We start from the raw sequence: 16,517 nt of genomic DNA, 5'->3' as shown, positions 1-16,517 counted from the left end.
CTTCATGATCGTCAATCGTTAAGAGATCATGGAGATCTGACACATGTGAGGGAGAGGTGTGGCATTAGCCTCTAGTCCTCAGAGGAGGACTATAGTGGCCAAAGCATCCACCTTTGTCCCGAGGGCTCTCAACTCAATAATGTTGTCCATGGTCCTGGTAGTTGTCGTGGGATCCTACTAGATCTCCACCCCCCTGTCGGCTGGAGAGGTAGGAGGTCTTCAACGTCTTGCTAGCGTGCTGGCTGCTACTGTTGGATACAGAGGGGTCGAATTTCTTGGGGCCAAGGGGGCATTGAACTAGTGGAGCATGTGTGGAGTGTCCACTATGATGCCCACGGCTCCCAGTGGGGTGGCTACCTTGAGGGCAGTCTCTTACAGGGTGCCCCACTTTGTCCAACCTTTGAGTGATGTTGTTGAGTCGATCGAGGACCATCCTGAATTAGTCCAAGGTGACTAGGTTTTGAGTGTTTTAAATCTTGTCTTGGTTATCAGCTATTGTGTTGGAAGTTTAGTTCTTCTTAAAGCAAGTATTTACTTAGGGGAAGTCTTAGCATTCGTTCCCACAGACGTCACCAATTGTTGCTACCAAGGGTGTGTCGGGGGTAATAATGTAATTACACTTCCATAGACGAGGGCTAGTTGAGTCCGAGGGTTGGTGGTTTCGAGGGCTTCGATGTCCGACCTGTGAAGGAGGAATTATGTTAGTATGTCATAGGCCCTAGGTGGTATTCCCGGGGCGGAAACTCCAATAGTCAAGTTATTAAGTGCATAACAAGGGGTCGAACGAGGCTTGAGGAGAGAATACTCAGAAGAGGTCACACAAGAGCTAGGGAGATTAGAGTAGTAAAAGCCAAGATAGCTTACCTAGGGAGTGACGCCACTTATTTATACTTGAGCTTGCCACAAGTTTGTTGGCAGTGGACGACCATGATGCGATCTAGCCCTTGCCATGTCTCGCCTTCTTGGGCCTATCATGTACACCCTCATCAATAGGGCATTCCTAATTTCTTCCTTTCTCTTTTGCTTTCCTTTTAGTCCAAGAAAGGAACCTCTACAAAACATCAAGGATACAATTGCTAACCCCTCCTATAGTTAGTAAAAAATTACAAAAGAGATGGAGGGGGATTTAAATAAGTAACTATAGAGGCAAATACAACAATAATGTCTTCTTAACTATCCTATACTTTGAAGCTTTCTTTTTTCTATGCTAAAGATTGTTTCAATCAAATACCAACTCTTGGTCAGAACATGAAAATGGAATCACTGTACCCTGCTTAAATTATCCATTGAGAGTTTGGACAATTGTGTTGTGACGTGGATCAGACAGATGCCGTAAGAGGTTGTCGAATGGTCCTTTCTATCCGCACCCCCAACATAACCATTGATAGTCCTTTATCAATGCAACATTAAAATTACATTGATCATAAAGATCCTTCCCATCTCAAGATCATCCCTAGAAAAATTTGCCAAGTATCTTGATTCTAGAATTCTCAAACTCTATATAGATCGGTATTAGGCTTAAGGGGTAAAATTGTCTTACTTTGAATATTACCGAAATTTGGCTTAAAAATCTTTTTTACTCTTCTATTTGCAGACTGTCTTGATAAGCTGAGATTGATTTTAAAACCAGACATGCATTCTTCTTATCATTTTTTATAGTGGATTTCTACCCCTGAACTTGATTTGCACACTTATTTCTATTATTATCTTCCACCGTTTGACATGAATCTCGACAGTTACCTTAGGTGAAGAGACCCAATTAGTAAGTGATAAGTGACCGTCTTTGGCATTCTTTTTTCCGTTTGATGTGAATCTCAACACTTGACTTAGGTGAAGAGACCCGGTTACTAAGTCTAGGGTGTCCATTGACTTTTTATTCCCCTTTTTTTTGCAAAACTGTTCAATGTAGTCCACTATTTCTAACAACTTGAAGAGTTATAGTCTACTTTCTCTATCTTTATCTTCTTATATTGGTAGGGGCAATTAAGAAAACTTGAGAGTATTTTCCAATTTCTAAATGGTTTCGAAAATATTCAATTAAGAAAAATTTTGATCCTATCACTTACTACCAATTTCTACAAAATCCAATATTCTTTTATCAGTTTTCTCAACTTTTTCTGTTTGGGAATCTCTTTTAATGGAAAAGTTTAAAATTTTTCAATGAAGTTTTAATTCTGCATATTTAAAGGCTTAGCTTCTCTTTTTTTTTTTTTTCAATTTTCTCTCTCTTTCCTTACCCCTCAACTTAATTGCCATTGTCCCCAATGACATAAGTAGACCGATGTAAAAAGGGCTTGGGCCAAAGGGAACAATTAAAAGGTTTTCTTGAGGGGTTCAAGGTATACCACCTGGTCTTGAATCAAGAAAATAAAAAGAAAAACTCTAATCCTAAAATTAGCTGAGAAAAATTACGTTGGATTGCCTCTCAACCAGCGCTAAGTTTAACATCTTCAGCCTGACACATTCACGCATTGTTCCCATCTATACTCCCTGACTCACTTTCATCTTCTGACAAACAGGGTTCAGATTGGGCTAACCACGGGGTACATAGGGCCTCTAAAAGATCATCAACTATATCCACATTGCACTCATCTTCCCCTAATGAAATGTCCATTTATCCTGATTTACAGTTGATGTTTGTATTGGCCGTTACTAGAAACAGGCATCATAAGATTATTGGGATATGGCTCAATTCCTCGGTTGGGGTCATGTCTAGGATGATAAAATCCACTAGGTAGTGACAACCCACTACCCTAACAATGACGTCCTCAATAACACTTTGAGGGGTATTGACTGAGCAATTAGCGAGTTGCAGAATTACCAGGGTAGGTTCTAACTTGCCGATCCTGAATCTGTCATGAACGGATGGAAGCATATTTATACTGACTCCAAGATCCAATAGAGTTCGATCGAAGGTGATTCCATATATGACACAGCTTATGAGAGGAGCATCAGGATCTTTCATTTTTCAAGAAAGTTGGTTTAGGAGAATTGCACTAACATTTGTCGAGGGCATCATTTTTTGTGGAGCCGATCGTGGCTCCATCATTTGAGTACACAACTCTTTTAAGAACTTGGCATAGGTCAGAATTTGTTGGATTGCATCGAGGAGAGGGAAGTTAATATAGACTTCCTTGCTTTCCTCGTTGCAGGTCTCTTTCTTCTTTTGCACTGGCCCGACTATGAGTGCAGTTGGAAATGTGACTACAGGTTGGTTCACTATGGGCTCTTCTTCTAATGTTTTCTTTCTTTATTCTTCTCCCCCCAACTCAAGGTCTCCTTGCTCCTTTTCACTAACTATCTTTTTCTCACACGGGTTCTCTAAAATCCTCCCACTCCTTAACGTTGTAATAGCCTTGGTATTTTCAGGTTGAGGGTTTTTAGGAAGTGGTTGAACTTGTTGTGGAGGAAAACCCGGTAGCTAATTTCTAGGACTCACAACCGGTTAACTTGGTAATTGCCCTACTCCTCTCCTCTTCTTGGCTTTGGCTAGTTGTCCTATTCGGCTTTCTAATCTATCGATGGACTATTGTTCATTTAGGATCAGCTACTGAACATTCATGAATGGGTTCCAAGGGCTTGAGGAGGTTGTGGGTAAGCCTGATACGGTTGAACCAGTTGGTTCCAAGGGTACACTTGCTGGAATGAACTCTGTACTTGTGTCCTCAGAAAATTCTGGGCCATTGAATTAGATGGGTGGTATTGTTGTTGGGACAGTGTGTAGGTTTGACATGGTTGAGCCGTTTGAGTCCCAGGGTAATCATTGTACTCCCAACGAGTTTGGACTTCATACCATTGAGAGTGCATATCTGGCAAGGGGTTTTCTTGGACTTGGGGCCTATAATTGAAGTCGGGCTGATTTTCCAACCCAGGGTTATATGGACTAGAGAATGGGTTAGCATTGGGTTGGAAAAATCTATTGGCCACATGTACTTGGTTTGGAATAACTGGTTGACAATAGCTCGCCATAGGGCATTGGCTGACATGATGGGCCGAGCTTGCAGAGATGGAACATAATGGAAAGGCTGACAAGGTTGGGAATGGGCCACTTTGTTGACGATATGCATGGACTTGGTCAATTCTATGGGCCATCCCATTAATTCTATCCAGTTGTCGAGACACACGGTTCCAATCTATCTGTGGTTCAGGTTGGAAGTTGTTTTTCATTCCACAAACTCCTTCCATTGAATTCATTTTGTTTTAGTCCCCCATTTTTTTGAATTTTGAATTTTAATTTCAAACTTAAATTTTGAAATTTAAATTCTGTAATTTATACTCAAATTTGAAATTTTAAATTTTTTTATTTTTTCTTTAGTTTTAATTTTTTTTATTTGAAGATTGAAATTTAAATTCAAAATTAGTTTTTTTTATTTTTTTTTGTTTTGTTTTTTTTGAAATTCAAAATTAAAATTTTTGAAATTTAAATTCAAATTTATATTATGATATTTAAATTTCTGAAATTTAAATTCAAATTTTAATTTTTAAAATTTTATTATTTTATTTTTTTTTGAAATTTGATATTTAAATTTTGGAAATTTAAATTCAAATTCAAATTTTGAAATTTGAATTTGAATTTAAATTTATAAATTTTTAAAAAATGCAAGCAAATCAACCACATGACCTAGGGGCTGACTTGGGGTTTCCTAAACTAGTGTTTCAACCAATTTGAATCCTCTTAGGTTCATTTGGAATTACACCACTTCCTTTGGTTAGCCAGGTAAGAGATGGGGATGTGGAAGGCTCCCCTTGCTCTCGCATGGACCTAATTAAGTAACCACAAAGCCCACTTTAGCGTAGCCATTTAACCTCTTTCCTTAGACACCAATCGCCGGTTATGGAAAGTAATTTCAAGCTCTCATAAAATTTAACACACCTTTGAACCAAATGTGAGGCTTCCCTAAAGGATCTTTCTATCCAACTTTTAAATTAGGGTTAGGGTGAACCGCACGTGAATGGTGGTGATTTTTGGGCCAAGCAAGGGTGATGAAATCCCCACCTTATCTTATTTAGGTTGGATGCCCTTAGATGAATTAACGGAAAGACAAAATAAACACAACAAAATCCAACTAACTACAATGCATGAACAATTAGTTCTAAAATGCAATTCAGCAATTAAACCTAAAAAAAAAATAAAGCAATCAATTAAGCAAAAGGAACAATTAAAATAATAAAAAGAGCAACTAACATAGTCACAACTAACAATAATAATTTCAGCAAATAAACAAACCTATATGATGCATGCTGAAGAATATCAAACCCAAAATAATGGAATGAAAATGCAAGAGAAATATTCAAATTTTTTCGTTTTTTTTATTTTTTTAATTCAAAAATTATACTTTTGGGAGTTTAAATTCAAATTGAAATTTTGAAGTTTAAATTCCTAAAACTTAAAATTGAATATTCAAATTTTCAATTTTTTGTAAATTTTTAATTTTTTTTTCAAATTTTTATTCGAAAATTAAAATTAAAATTTCAAATTCAAATTCAAATTCAGATTCGTATTAAAATTTAAATTTAAATTCACATTTGAAATTTAAACTCAAATTCGAAAATTTAAACAATTTTCTATTTAGCAATTAATTATTCAATTAAACAACTAAAAGAAAAGAAATTAAATAAAGCAACAAATAATAATTGCAAATAGAAAATAAAACAACAATTTTTGTGTTAAACAGAATTAACAACTACCAAAAAGAAATTCTAACAAACTAATTTCTAATCTAAAAATTAAACTGAAAATAAAATGATCAAAAGGAAAAATGATGCAAGAAATAGACAAAACAAAAGAAAAAAAACTATGCTGATTTTTTTATTTATATAAATTTTTCTTTTTTTAATAAAATAAAAATACAAATCTAAAAATTAATACGAAAATAAAATTAAAGATAGAAAAATATGCTGCAAAAATAATAAAGTAAAATAAAATAATTTTTTTATTTCCTTTTTTTTGTTTTTTTAACATGAAATTAAAGAAAGAAAAAAAAACAAATCTAAAATTTAAACAAAAAATAAAATAAAATAAAATAAATGAAAGAAAATTATACTACAAGAGATAAAAGAAAATAAAATAAAGGAATGGGATTTTTTTAATCTGAAATAAAATAAAAATGCAAACCTAATAAAGCAAAAAAATCAAACAATAAATTAAAATAAAGAAAGAAGAATATATCTAGAAACAAAATGGAAGCAAAATAATACTAAAAATCAGATCTAGAAAAAAATTAATTAAAAAAATAAAAAATCACTATTCTACCAAAAAAATGATTTTAAAAATTAAAAATTAAAAATAAAATGGGGTGATACACTTGAAACTTACTCCAATTTCTCTTATCTTCTCTTCTTTCCCGTAGTCCTGCAATGATCCGGTACCCCACCTTTCGCTATTCCGTCCTACAGAATCAAAGAGAAGCAAGAACTAAACTCAGATAACAGATCAAGTAATAAAATGAAAAAGAAAAATAGTTTTACCGATCCGGATAAACCAAATAAAAATTTTTCTTTGTTGCTTCCCCGATAACGATGCTAAAAACTTGCTGTGTTCGGAAGCGCGTCGTTAATTACTTCAGAACACCAGATTAAACATTTATAATTTTTCCATTTGTCACAACAACTATAAACGTAGTAAATGGTGAGAAGTGGTCGTATCCACACGAAAGTAAGGGAAAAATAATTACATACTTAGATCTGGGAGAAGAGAACGCAAGTAGGAGTTGCAGAAATAAAAAATTAATTAATTAAAAAAATAGAATTCATTAAAACCAAATTCATACAATACTGAGAATAACAAGTGCATAAAAATAAATAAATATTATAAACAACTAAATTAAAGAAACAAAATAAAAATGTCTGAAAATCCGATCAGAAGTAGTAGTTTCCAGATCTCTCCTTCCACCCTCGAACTTCTCGAGCTAGGCCTTCCATCTTACTTGGCCGAATTTCAGATCTGCAAAAAAGAAATAAAACACAAATAAAATCTAATAAAAATAAATTTGCAAAAGGAAAAATTAAATTGAAAATTAAATAACAAAAATTAATTCTAAAACTGAAGAAAATATGGTTGGGATTCAAATGCAGAGGTGGCAGTAGTGGTGTTGGCGAACTGCAAGTAGGAACCCCTCCTCTTGCTTGGGCGTCCTCCTCTTGCTCTACCCTTGAACTTCTCAAGATCAGCCTTTCTTCTTATTTGGGTGTATTGACTAACCCTTTCTACAGGGCCCCTGTGACTCTTTTTATACAGAAGGGTGGATATAATTGAAATTAGAGAGAAAGAGGGGGCGACAGTTGGGTTTTAGCAAAAATATGGGTGCCCTAGGGTTTAGAATGAATGGTTAGGATGGTTTTAGGGTGATCCTAAAGCTGAGAAGAAAAGGGGAAGGCACCTAATATTATGTAAGGCTAAGATTTAATGGTTAAAATGGCTAAAGGCTGAATGGTGAAGATTAGAAGTTAGGTGGCTCATAGGGTTAGAATGCTAAAAAGAGAGTAACCTATAATGGATGGTGGAGATTAGAAGGAATGGAAGGTGAGGATTTAGCAGTTAGGGGCTGTTAGGGTTTGTTTAGAGTGAAAATAATGGGTTAAAAGGGTTTGCTAAAACGTGGGGAGCATGTTAATATAGTAGGAGGGGCACCAAACTGGGTTTATCAACTTGGAGGCGCCCTTCTGCTTTCAGTTTTTTACAAAAACACCCCCTCTCTCAGCTGGGCTTCACACCAGCTTCCAAAAATTTGCATTTCAGCCATGAAAACTCTATAGTTTTGCACAGAATTTGCATAGAGAGCCTTAGAGATCGCAACATTGAAATTAATTGGGATAAGGATACATTTTGATGATTGTAAGGCTGAAAATACCCCTGAATTGATGCCCATAAGGCATCAAAATGCATAGTTATCACTTTCCCGATGGCGTTGTGTTGGACAATAAACCCCAAGAGTGCCAACATTGCAAATCTCCCTGCAAATGTTTCACAATCAAAACTTAGCCTTATTTCTCATCCATAATGAACTGAACCTTGACACTTATGAGCTCCACATTCAAAGCTCAACTTAGCAATCAATGAGAAGGAGGCAAGCTATATCAAGGTTCAAAACATCACCTTGTATCGACCCGTATTGGCCAAAACATATCATATTGGGAGTACCTTGATACACCCCTACAGAGGGTGTATCGGGGTTCTCACTGGTTTAGGGGGTGGAGGAATCTTAAACCGCCCCTGAATTAGATTGAAAAAAGTAAAATATGGTACCAATACGCCCCTACCGGCGTATCAATATTTAGAACCTTGAGCTATATAGTTCTTGAAGATGGGATCTTTGTTCATGCTTCCTAGGTTTTCTATGTTTTACCACCTTCTAATCTCCATGTAATGGAACCAGATGAACTCAATCACAAAGAAGACAATGCAAAGTATTCAACATTCCTAGCATCGTACCACGTTGCTACATTGATAATGCCGATCTTGGTGAGGATTTCAAGCAACAACATCCCTACGACACCCAACATGGCCCACCTCCTATTCTGAAGCTCCACCTAGATGAACCATTTCAGATTGTCGTGGTCCTCTACAAGTCCCAAAGGATCAAATCCATTTTCGCCTGGGAGATTGTCATCGATATCAATTTGTTAGAAGTAGATGTTGAGGTCGATTAACTATTGGCATTGGTTAGCTCTCAACTTACAACAACTCAATCTGTAAGGAAGCTTTAGTGAAAGCATACTACATAGAAGACAGTAACAGGGAAAAAAAATATTGCAGAGATTACCTGTCATTGAGACAGGGAGGCAAGGCCAAACCAGGCAACTACTCGCCCTTATTGGCTTCGATCTTAAAGGAACTAGGGGACGAAGAAGTGGACGATTTGACAGAGATATCTCTACTGAACTTGCCATAAGAGCCAGTTAGGAACCTCGATCTTAAGATTGCACCTTCCGCTTCTCTATTTACTGTTGCTGGTGGTCGTCGGTGAGTCGGTGATCCTTCATTTTGTGTTTTGTATTAAAAAAATGAGTTAATAAATAAAGGATGTGAAAGGATAAATGAGAGGAGAGGGATGAGTTCATACCTCCGATGTATCTGTTTGAACGGTCATCAACATTAGAGATGATCGGATTTGAGGGTTGCACGGTTTCGAAGTCAAGAATCGAGAGAACAAGAATGGGGGAGATTTTGGTTTTGGGCGTAGATTTGGAGCTAACGGTCGTTCCATTAGCTTTACACGTGTTGAATGGAGTGTGTGTGGGAGGATAGTTGGTGTCCTCGTATTGTGTGGAACATTTTTTGGGCACAGATTTGTGTAGTAAAAGGATGGAAAACATCTAACCAATACAAGATTTGTATAGGTTTTCTTACCTCTTACTCATACCAGCATAGCTTAAATTTCCCTTATCACATTTATACGCGAACTTTGTTACTTTTTTTCTTTTTTTTTTTTTTTGAATTTTTTATATATTTTTGGGGTTTTTATTGGTAGGTCCACTGCAGAGACCAAAATTGTGAACAGCCTTGTATAGAATACGCCAATGAAAATTTCCCTAGATTTACGACTATACCCCAAAAAGCAAAAGGACATGTCTTCGGTCTTCTTCTTCTCCTGGTTTCGACCGTTGGAGGGCTTCTTAGAGGCTCCCTGCTGATTCATTTTTTTTGTTCACTACACTCATACTAGTTGACGAAAATTGTTGATTCTTTCCTTTCCATAGAAACGAAAATGAGTATTGCTATTGCAAATAAAAATGTATCTTTCGAATTTCAACAACTCCCAATAACCCACAAAAGTTGTTTTATAGTTGCAGATTAAAATTTTAGGTAATATTTTTAGTCGGATTATATTATATGTTAGTATTGGTATAAGGAATGATCATTGCAATTGACATGTGCTGTTGCACTTGCAGGAGCAGTTGCTAGGTAACCAAATGACTGAAAATGAGTTGGCTGGCGGTTGCAAATTTTTTTAGTAGGCATCTCCTTGTGGGTGGTCAAATGAGGTTACACTGGCAAATAGTCATGGCAATGTTGTGGAATGTCTTCAAGATTTGAAAAGAGCAATCAATTTTTGTTGAGGGCATATTGAGTCCATAGAATCAGCCTATCAACTAGTTGTTGAAGTGATGACTATAGTTTGGCGACTTGTTTTTATTTTGTATGTTTTTGTTCCCCTCTCACTAGTCGAATGGAAATAATAGGTCATTGCTTTGGTTAGTAGTTTTAGGATTGTCTTATAAGACTTCTCCCACCCCCTTCGTTTTGGTGTTGGATTAATTTATGTCCCCCTGTGTGTGGCTATCTTGTTTGGCGTCTTGTTATTACACATCATATCAATGTTGCATTTCAATCTTTTTAATCATATGGCATGCATGCTTTTTTTTGTTCACTAAAATAACTTAACTACCATAAAAATATGTGCAAATCCATCCAAGAGTTAAGAAAAAGGGGCAGAGCCCTCCCCCCCCCCACCTTAGAAAATATCAGTTTTGCAATACTTATCTTCCCAAGTGGTTTCAGTAGAATCACCATTTCCCACTATGGGTCCAGGTCTTTGGGCAAATGGACCCCCAGAAGGGGAGAGGATGCTTTGTGGGTAAGTGCTAATAGTAGGATGTGGACAAATGGAGCCTCTGTGTGGGTTTTTGCCATTTCCGACACACTGGCTCGAACAGATGGCATGGGGATAGATGGGAAGTGGCAACACTTCCATGGCATGGGTTGAGGTCTCCTTAATGACCCCGTGGGAGGTAGATAATGATGCTTTGCATAACCACCATTTCCCACCATTGGTTCGAGTCGTTGGTGGAGACTTTAGCACCTCCTTGAATAGTTTTGTGAAGCACCTTGTCCTAATGTTTCCACTTGACATTTTTTTTCTGCCATGAATATAACATCAATACATTAACATAAGAGACAATCCTCACACAACGATTCATTTCAATTAGTTGGAAACAATGACACAACCCACCTATCACTGAATACCATGAAATCAACTTCCACAAAGTACAATCAAATGGAACACTTAAATACATCGTATTGAAATAATAAATGGTTTACATTTCGACTAGTAAAGAGCAAATGACAATGTCCTGTTATAAAACTTCACTCCACCACCAGCAATGCCCCCCCTCCATCATTGGCATTTCATTTGGTTTATTTGCTTATGATACTAACAAGTGACAAATCCTTTTTATGTGTAGCAAGTGCAAACCTACATGGTGTTCACTCGTTTATAATGGCTGAAATTTTTGCTATCCACTCAGCCTTAAAGTTTTCCGAGCACCTAGTAGTGGATTTTTTCTTAATGGTTCTCTTTCCCTACCATTGGAAGTCTCTCCTTGAGTTTGATGTACATGGAATACCTCCACATCTCGTCGGAGCACTTGTGTGGTTTTTGCCAATTCTGACATGCTTGTTTAGATGGACAGGTGTGGGGATATAGATGGTCAGCGGTGGACAATGATACGATCTCCACGATGTGGGGTGAGGTCCCCTTGACGGCCCTGTGGGAGGAGGAGATAGCTCGGGCTCTTGTGTAAGTGTAACAATGGGAAACAATGCTTTTGGATACCACTGTTTCCCATCGTCGGTCTCGGCCGTTGGGCCAATGGACGTCCAAAAGGGGTGGGGTTGCTTGGTGGGTTAGTGCCTTTAGGAGGGTGTGGGTTTGGTCTGCATAGAACACCTCCACACCTCGTCGAAGCCCCTGTGTGGGTTTTTTGCCATTTCTGATACTGGCCCGAATGGGTGGCGTGGGGATAGATGGGCGGCAATACTATCTCCACGGCATAGGGTGTGGCCCCCTTAACATTTTTGTGGGAGTGGAAATGGCTCGAGCTCATGGAGAAGTGTAACGATGGGAAACGATGCTTTTGCAAAACCATAATTTACCACCGTCGGTCCGATGGGTGGCAAACGCACTTAGTGTTTTCTTCTTACTTTAGTATATCTTTGTTTTTTTATTTGTATAATATTTAAGAGTATTTTGACTCATGTTCTTTTATAGATTTTAATTCAACAACAACATTTTGAAAATTGCCTTTTACAACCAATTCTATCTATGTATGAGGTGCAACCACACTTAAAAGAGATACACGTCCATTTCCATTTCAAATGTCTATGCCTCCATTGCCATTTAAGATGTCCATATACATGTGCTACTAGAATAAAGGAAACAGTAGCTAAAATCCCAAGGGGGGGGGGGTGCTTTATTGGGGGTGGGATAATGATTAGGGAGTGGAATGGACCACCCACCTCTTCATCAAAATAGACGATTCACAACAATGATCACTCCATATGTAGTAGCATCTGCATTGCTAGCGGCCACGGAGATCGTTCTCCACTTATTGGAGGTGGTTGTTTAATGCACTGTATCAACACGTGCACTTATTTATGTGATTTTGCGTCCGAGTTTGAAATTCTGTTATCGTAAATCCAAATTCTGTTGCATCCAAGTGTTGACATCTCTTTAGAGATTCCGGCTTTGTCTATAGAAATGCCGGTATTCTGTATATGTGACGTCTATCATGCGGATGCAGTAGGTTTCTTTAACATAACGGATTGTCAAACCAGCTGGTGTTTGTTTGCTAATATCTGGTGATTGAACAGACCCCCCCAGTACAGGATGCCTCATGTCCACATCTTGATAAAGGTCATTATTGACACTTCGATCCATTAGGCATCTTCCACGCTTAATTGATTGTCGTAAGGGCACCTTGCTCCATCGTCCTCCTAGAAAAGAAGAGAGATGTATGTAAATCAACGCTCGTACATTGGCCATGCAACGTACGAATACACTATGACTTCTATTTGTCGAAAGGTTATTGTAATGCACCATTGTACAGTATAACTCTTTTACGTTGAATTGCCAAACGGTCAGTGTAGTGCATCATGATCACTTTATTGTGTCAATTCCCTGGGTACTTGGGCATTGGCCATACATCCACGAATAGACTACAGCTCCTAGGGGGGACAGTCTACTTACCCCTTCTTTTTTTTGGATTTGGAGAGGGGCAAGGGTTGGTCAAGGGCATCACCAAATCCCATCTTCCTTTTTCAGCTTTATGTGTGGGGACTAGGGAATGTTTATTAGGATAAGTAAACTACAGTCTACCATAGAAATATCCCCACCAAGTCTATTAGTAGCCCCTTATAAACTACATCATGTCGTGGATTTTGCATTGGTCCATGATCATAATCCATCCCACTTGTATAGTGGAGTTTAGATTTCTAGGGTGGAGAGAATAATAAAAACCCAAAATTTATTTTTCTAGGTATTAATTAGCTAGGAAATTAATATCCATCTCCTAAGTGGGTAAATAACCTTCCCACATAGAGAGAAAATTGCTAACACTTGAATGGGACAAGAATGCCCCTTTTAATAATGGATTTCTATGGCTAAAATGGCCATTGCCTTTTTTACCTAAGAAATAAAAGAACATTGGTAAATGTACTTACCTCGGTAAGTGTTTCCTAGGAAAAACTTACCCAGGCAATTGCATTTACCCAAGTAAGTAACAAACTAAAAAGCGAACAGGGCCCTAGTGTCAGGCTATCATCCATAGTTTAGCTTTAAGTGGTACCGTATCTAGCTAGATAATTTGTACGCATCATGTTTAACCTTATTTAGCTCCGATTCTCTCGTCCAGTGTCATGGGTGCTTGTTTTGTTCTCTTCTTTAGTTTAGTTTTATTAAATTACATGATCGTAGTATGATGTCCACAATATGACCATGTTACTAGTTGTACATTTAGCCATTTCACATGTTTTCCTACCATTCCTTACTAGTCATCTAATTTGCATTAGCTCCTCAACTCTTTTTTTTTTCTTATTCATTTGTTATTATAGTCTTTGTGACCTACCATTTCTTTAGTTTGTTCATTAATATAGTCCTTATTTTATCTCTCACTCATTTTCTTAATCGGTTTTCTCTTTTGGCATGTTAGAGTAGATCATTTGCATATTTTGATTCTAGCTTAAAGGTTTTTTTCTAGATCTGTTTTAATTTAGCCATTCATTTGTTTACTTGTCTATCTTAGCATGACTCTTTAATTGTTAGTGTGAACATCCCATTGAAATTGGGTGTCAATTCATGGCCATGAGAAGAGCCGCCACACATCAACAACTTGAACGAGGGAGTGATGGGCCTCCTAAGTTAGAAACAAAGAAAAAGAAAGAGTTAACTCCTAAACCAAGATTAAGGCATGATTCTAGGCATCTAAGGGAGGGAGAGGGAAGGTATGAAGCACCCATCTCCCCTTCTTATCTTCTGTATGCCAAACTAAGGATAATTCAAGATAAATTGATAGCTTAAAGCCATTTACCATATCAAAGAGGGTTATACCACAAAGGGGATATCCTCTCATGTGGCTCCATCTCCTCCTCTAGCTTTTCTGGGTGTAGGGAGCTCTTGGAGGAGCAAAGGGATGGTTGTCTACACAACCACCCCCCTTCTTTATCCAAAGCTTCCAACATTCCTACTTGAGGTGTAGCAGGGTTGAGTCAAAAAGAGTTTATTCCCCATTGGGTTCAAGAGAATTTCACAAATTCAAAGAATGCGAGATTCAAGCATGCATATCTTTTCTAGGTCATGCAAAACTAAATCTAAAAATTAAGGAATTAAAAGAAAATCAACATTGTAAAATATCGACATCCCAATAATTATAACAAAAATGTCAAAACCAGCATGCACATCATCTCTAAATCAAATAGAACAAAATTCAGAAAATAAGAAGCGAAAGACATTTCAGCAATTGATTGATTGACATTGTGTTAAAGAAAACACTAGTAGAGACATATATTCTTCATTCAAATATTCTAACAATTCACTCCAATGTTTCCTACATTTAAACATCATGAAATCAACTAAAAAAAGTGTCAATCATTGAATAAATAAAAGAACAATGCTGAAACATTAATAAGATTGAAGAGAAAAAAAAAAAACTACAAATAAAGGAAAGGTGAACAACTCATCTCTTTTTAGCCTTTGATCAAGTAGGTTGCAATGGTGATGGATTTGATTGTGGTGAATGATGCTGAAGAGTTCAGTGGTGAGGGGTTTCTCTCTATCTTGGATTGATGGCTTCTAAACCGAATGAAGAAGATGAAGTAATGGTGAGGGGTTCGGGTTAGGTTGACAGTGGTTCAATGGTGGAAAAATGGCGGGGGAGTTCAGTGGTATAGTTGAAGAGAGGCTACTAAGAGTTCGATTGAGAGAGTGAAGAATTGAATAGATGAGAGAGAGGGTTCGGTTGTTGTATTTTCAGGTCTCAGTTTGTGAGGGAGAAGATGGAAGGGGGATTTTGGATTCGGTTGTGGGGAGTTCAGGTCTGATAAGGTAAGAATGGGTGAGGGAGAAGATGAGAGTAAGCCTGAGGCTGGATGAGTTCGGTTTTACCATTACTGAAGCTGAGGAGAGCCCTCATTTCTTCCTTTTTCTTTCTTCTTCATCTTCTTCTATTCTACTTTCTTCTTCTTCTTCTCCTTCTCGCCTTCAGGATGGTGAGTGGTCACTTTTTTTTTTTTGTTTTTCCTTTTCCTTTCTTTTGTTTTCAGTTGGGGCATGGAGATTAGATGGCGGTGTTTCGGTTGGGGAGGAGGTGAAGGGCGAGGAGGAAGAAGAAAATGGGAAGGAGAGTTCAGTGGTGTTGTGTTGGTAGTGGTTGAGGGAGGTGGAGACGATGGCTATGTTCAGTTCGGTGGTCTGGGGTTCAGTGGGGAGAGTGTGAGAAAGCTTGAGGGAACAAGTTCCAATTTGGTGGGAAGAGTGGGAGAGAGAGAAATAGAGGAGGAAGGAGGAGAAGAGATGAGTAGAAGGGAGGAGGAAGGAATGTCTCCTTTTTTCTAGGGTTGGTTCGGTTGGTTTTGTATTATTGATTTTTCTCTTTTTTTTATTTTATTTTTTCTTAGGATTTCTTTTAAAACCGAATAGAGTTGGATTGGTTCGGTCAGTTGGGAATGGACCGAATTGGGGTAGTCTAGTTGTGTTTGGACTGAATTGGGTTAGTGTCTAGTTAGGGTTTAGGTGAGAATGGTTTGGGTTTTAGGGTTTGGCTAAAGTGGTTGGAGGGCTTGCATCTATTTGTGCTAATCTAACGAGTGGGGTCTTCTAGACAAGGCTCCTTAAATCACTCTCATTTAATGTTTAGGATGAGGGGGATTAGAAATTTAAATTTTAAAATTCAAAATTAGGAGCCAAAACTAGAGGGGCGGCTAGGGTTTTAAAATTTAGGGTTTTGGGGTGTAGAAGTGGGGGTTAGGCCGATCCTAGGGTGGAGAAGCAAGGGGGGCTCAAATCTAGGGCTAGGATTGATTCTAGGCTTAGTGAGGGCTTTGGGGTGATTTCAAGAAATGTGAAGGGACTTAAGTGAAAAAAACAAAATGGGGTCTTTTGCAATGAGAAGGCAAGTCAAAGCGAGAAATCATGATTCAGAGTGTGTCGAGCAACATGGGGCATCGAATCGGAATTTTTCTTGATGAAAGGGTAAAATGGTCATTTTGGGTCCAAAAATGGAGGATGGTCAACTGGGATGTT

At 37.7% G+C, this 16,517-nt stretch overlaps 1 long non-coding RNA gene and 1 pseudogene across 1 annotated transcript; both read right to left on the bottom strand.

Moving 5' to 3' along the window:
- Window positions 1-6,726: 6,726 nt before the first annotated feature.
- LOC148843811 (uncharacterized) lies at window positions 6,727-7,942 on the bottom strand. The gene is made up of 2 exons (XR_016103832.1): window positions 7,851-7,942; window positions 6,727-6,943 (listed from the first exon to the last, which is right to left on the bottom strand). It is a non-coding gene; the product is annotated as an uncharacterized LOC148843811 (long non-coding RNA).
- Window positions 7,943-8,266: 324 nt separating this feature from the next.
- LOC148843810 (chlorophyll a-b binding protein 4, chloroplastic pseudogene) lies at window positions 8,267-9,315 on the bottom strand (annotated as a pseudogene).
- Between the last annotated feature and the right edge of the window lie 7,202 nt (window positions 9,316-16,517).

Source organism: Nelumbo lutea, chromosome 8, assembly GCF_056320005.1.
Source record: "Nelumbo lutea isolate HS-2025 chromosome 8, American lotus-T2T, whole genome shotgun sequence".
NCBI lineage: Eukaryota > Viridiplantae > Streptophyta > Magnoliopsida > Proteales > Nelumbonaceae > Nelumbo > Nelumbo lutea.
The sequence above is the reverse complement of the archived record's forward strand: the minus strand, read 5'-3'. Positions and strand labels throughout refer to the sequence as shown.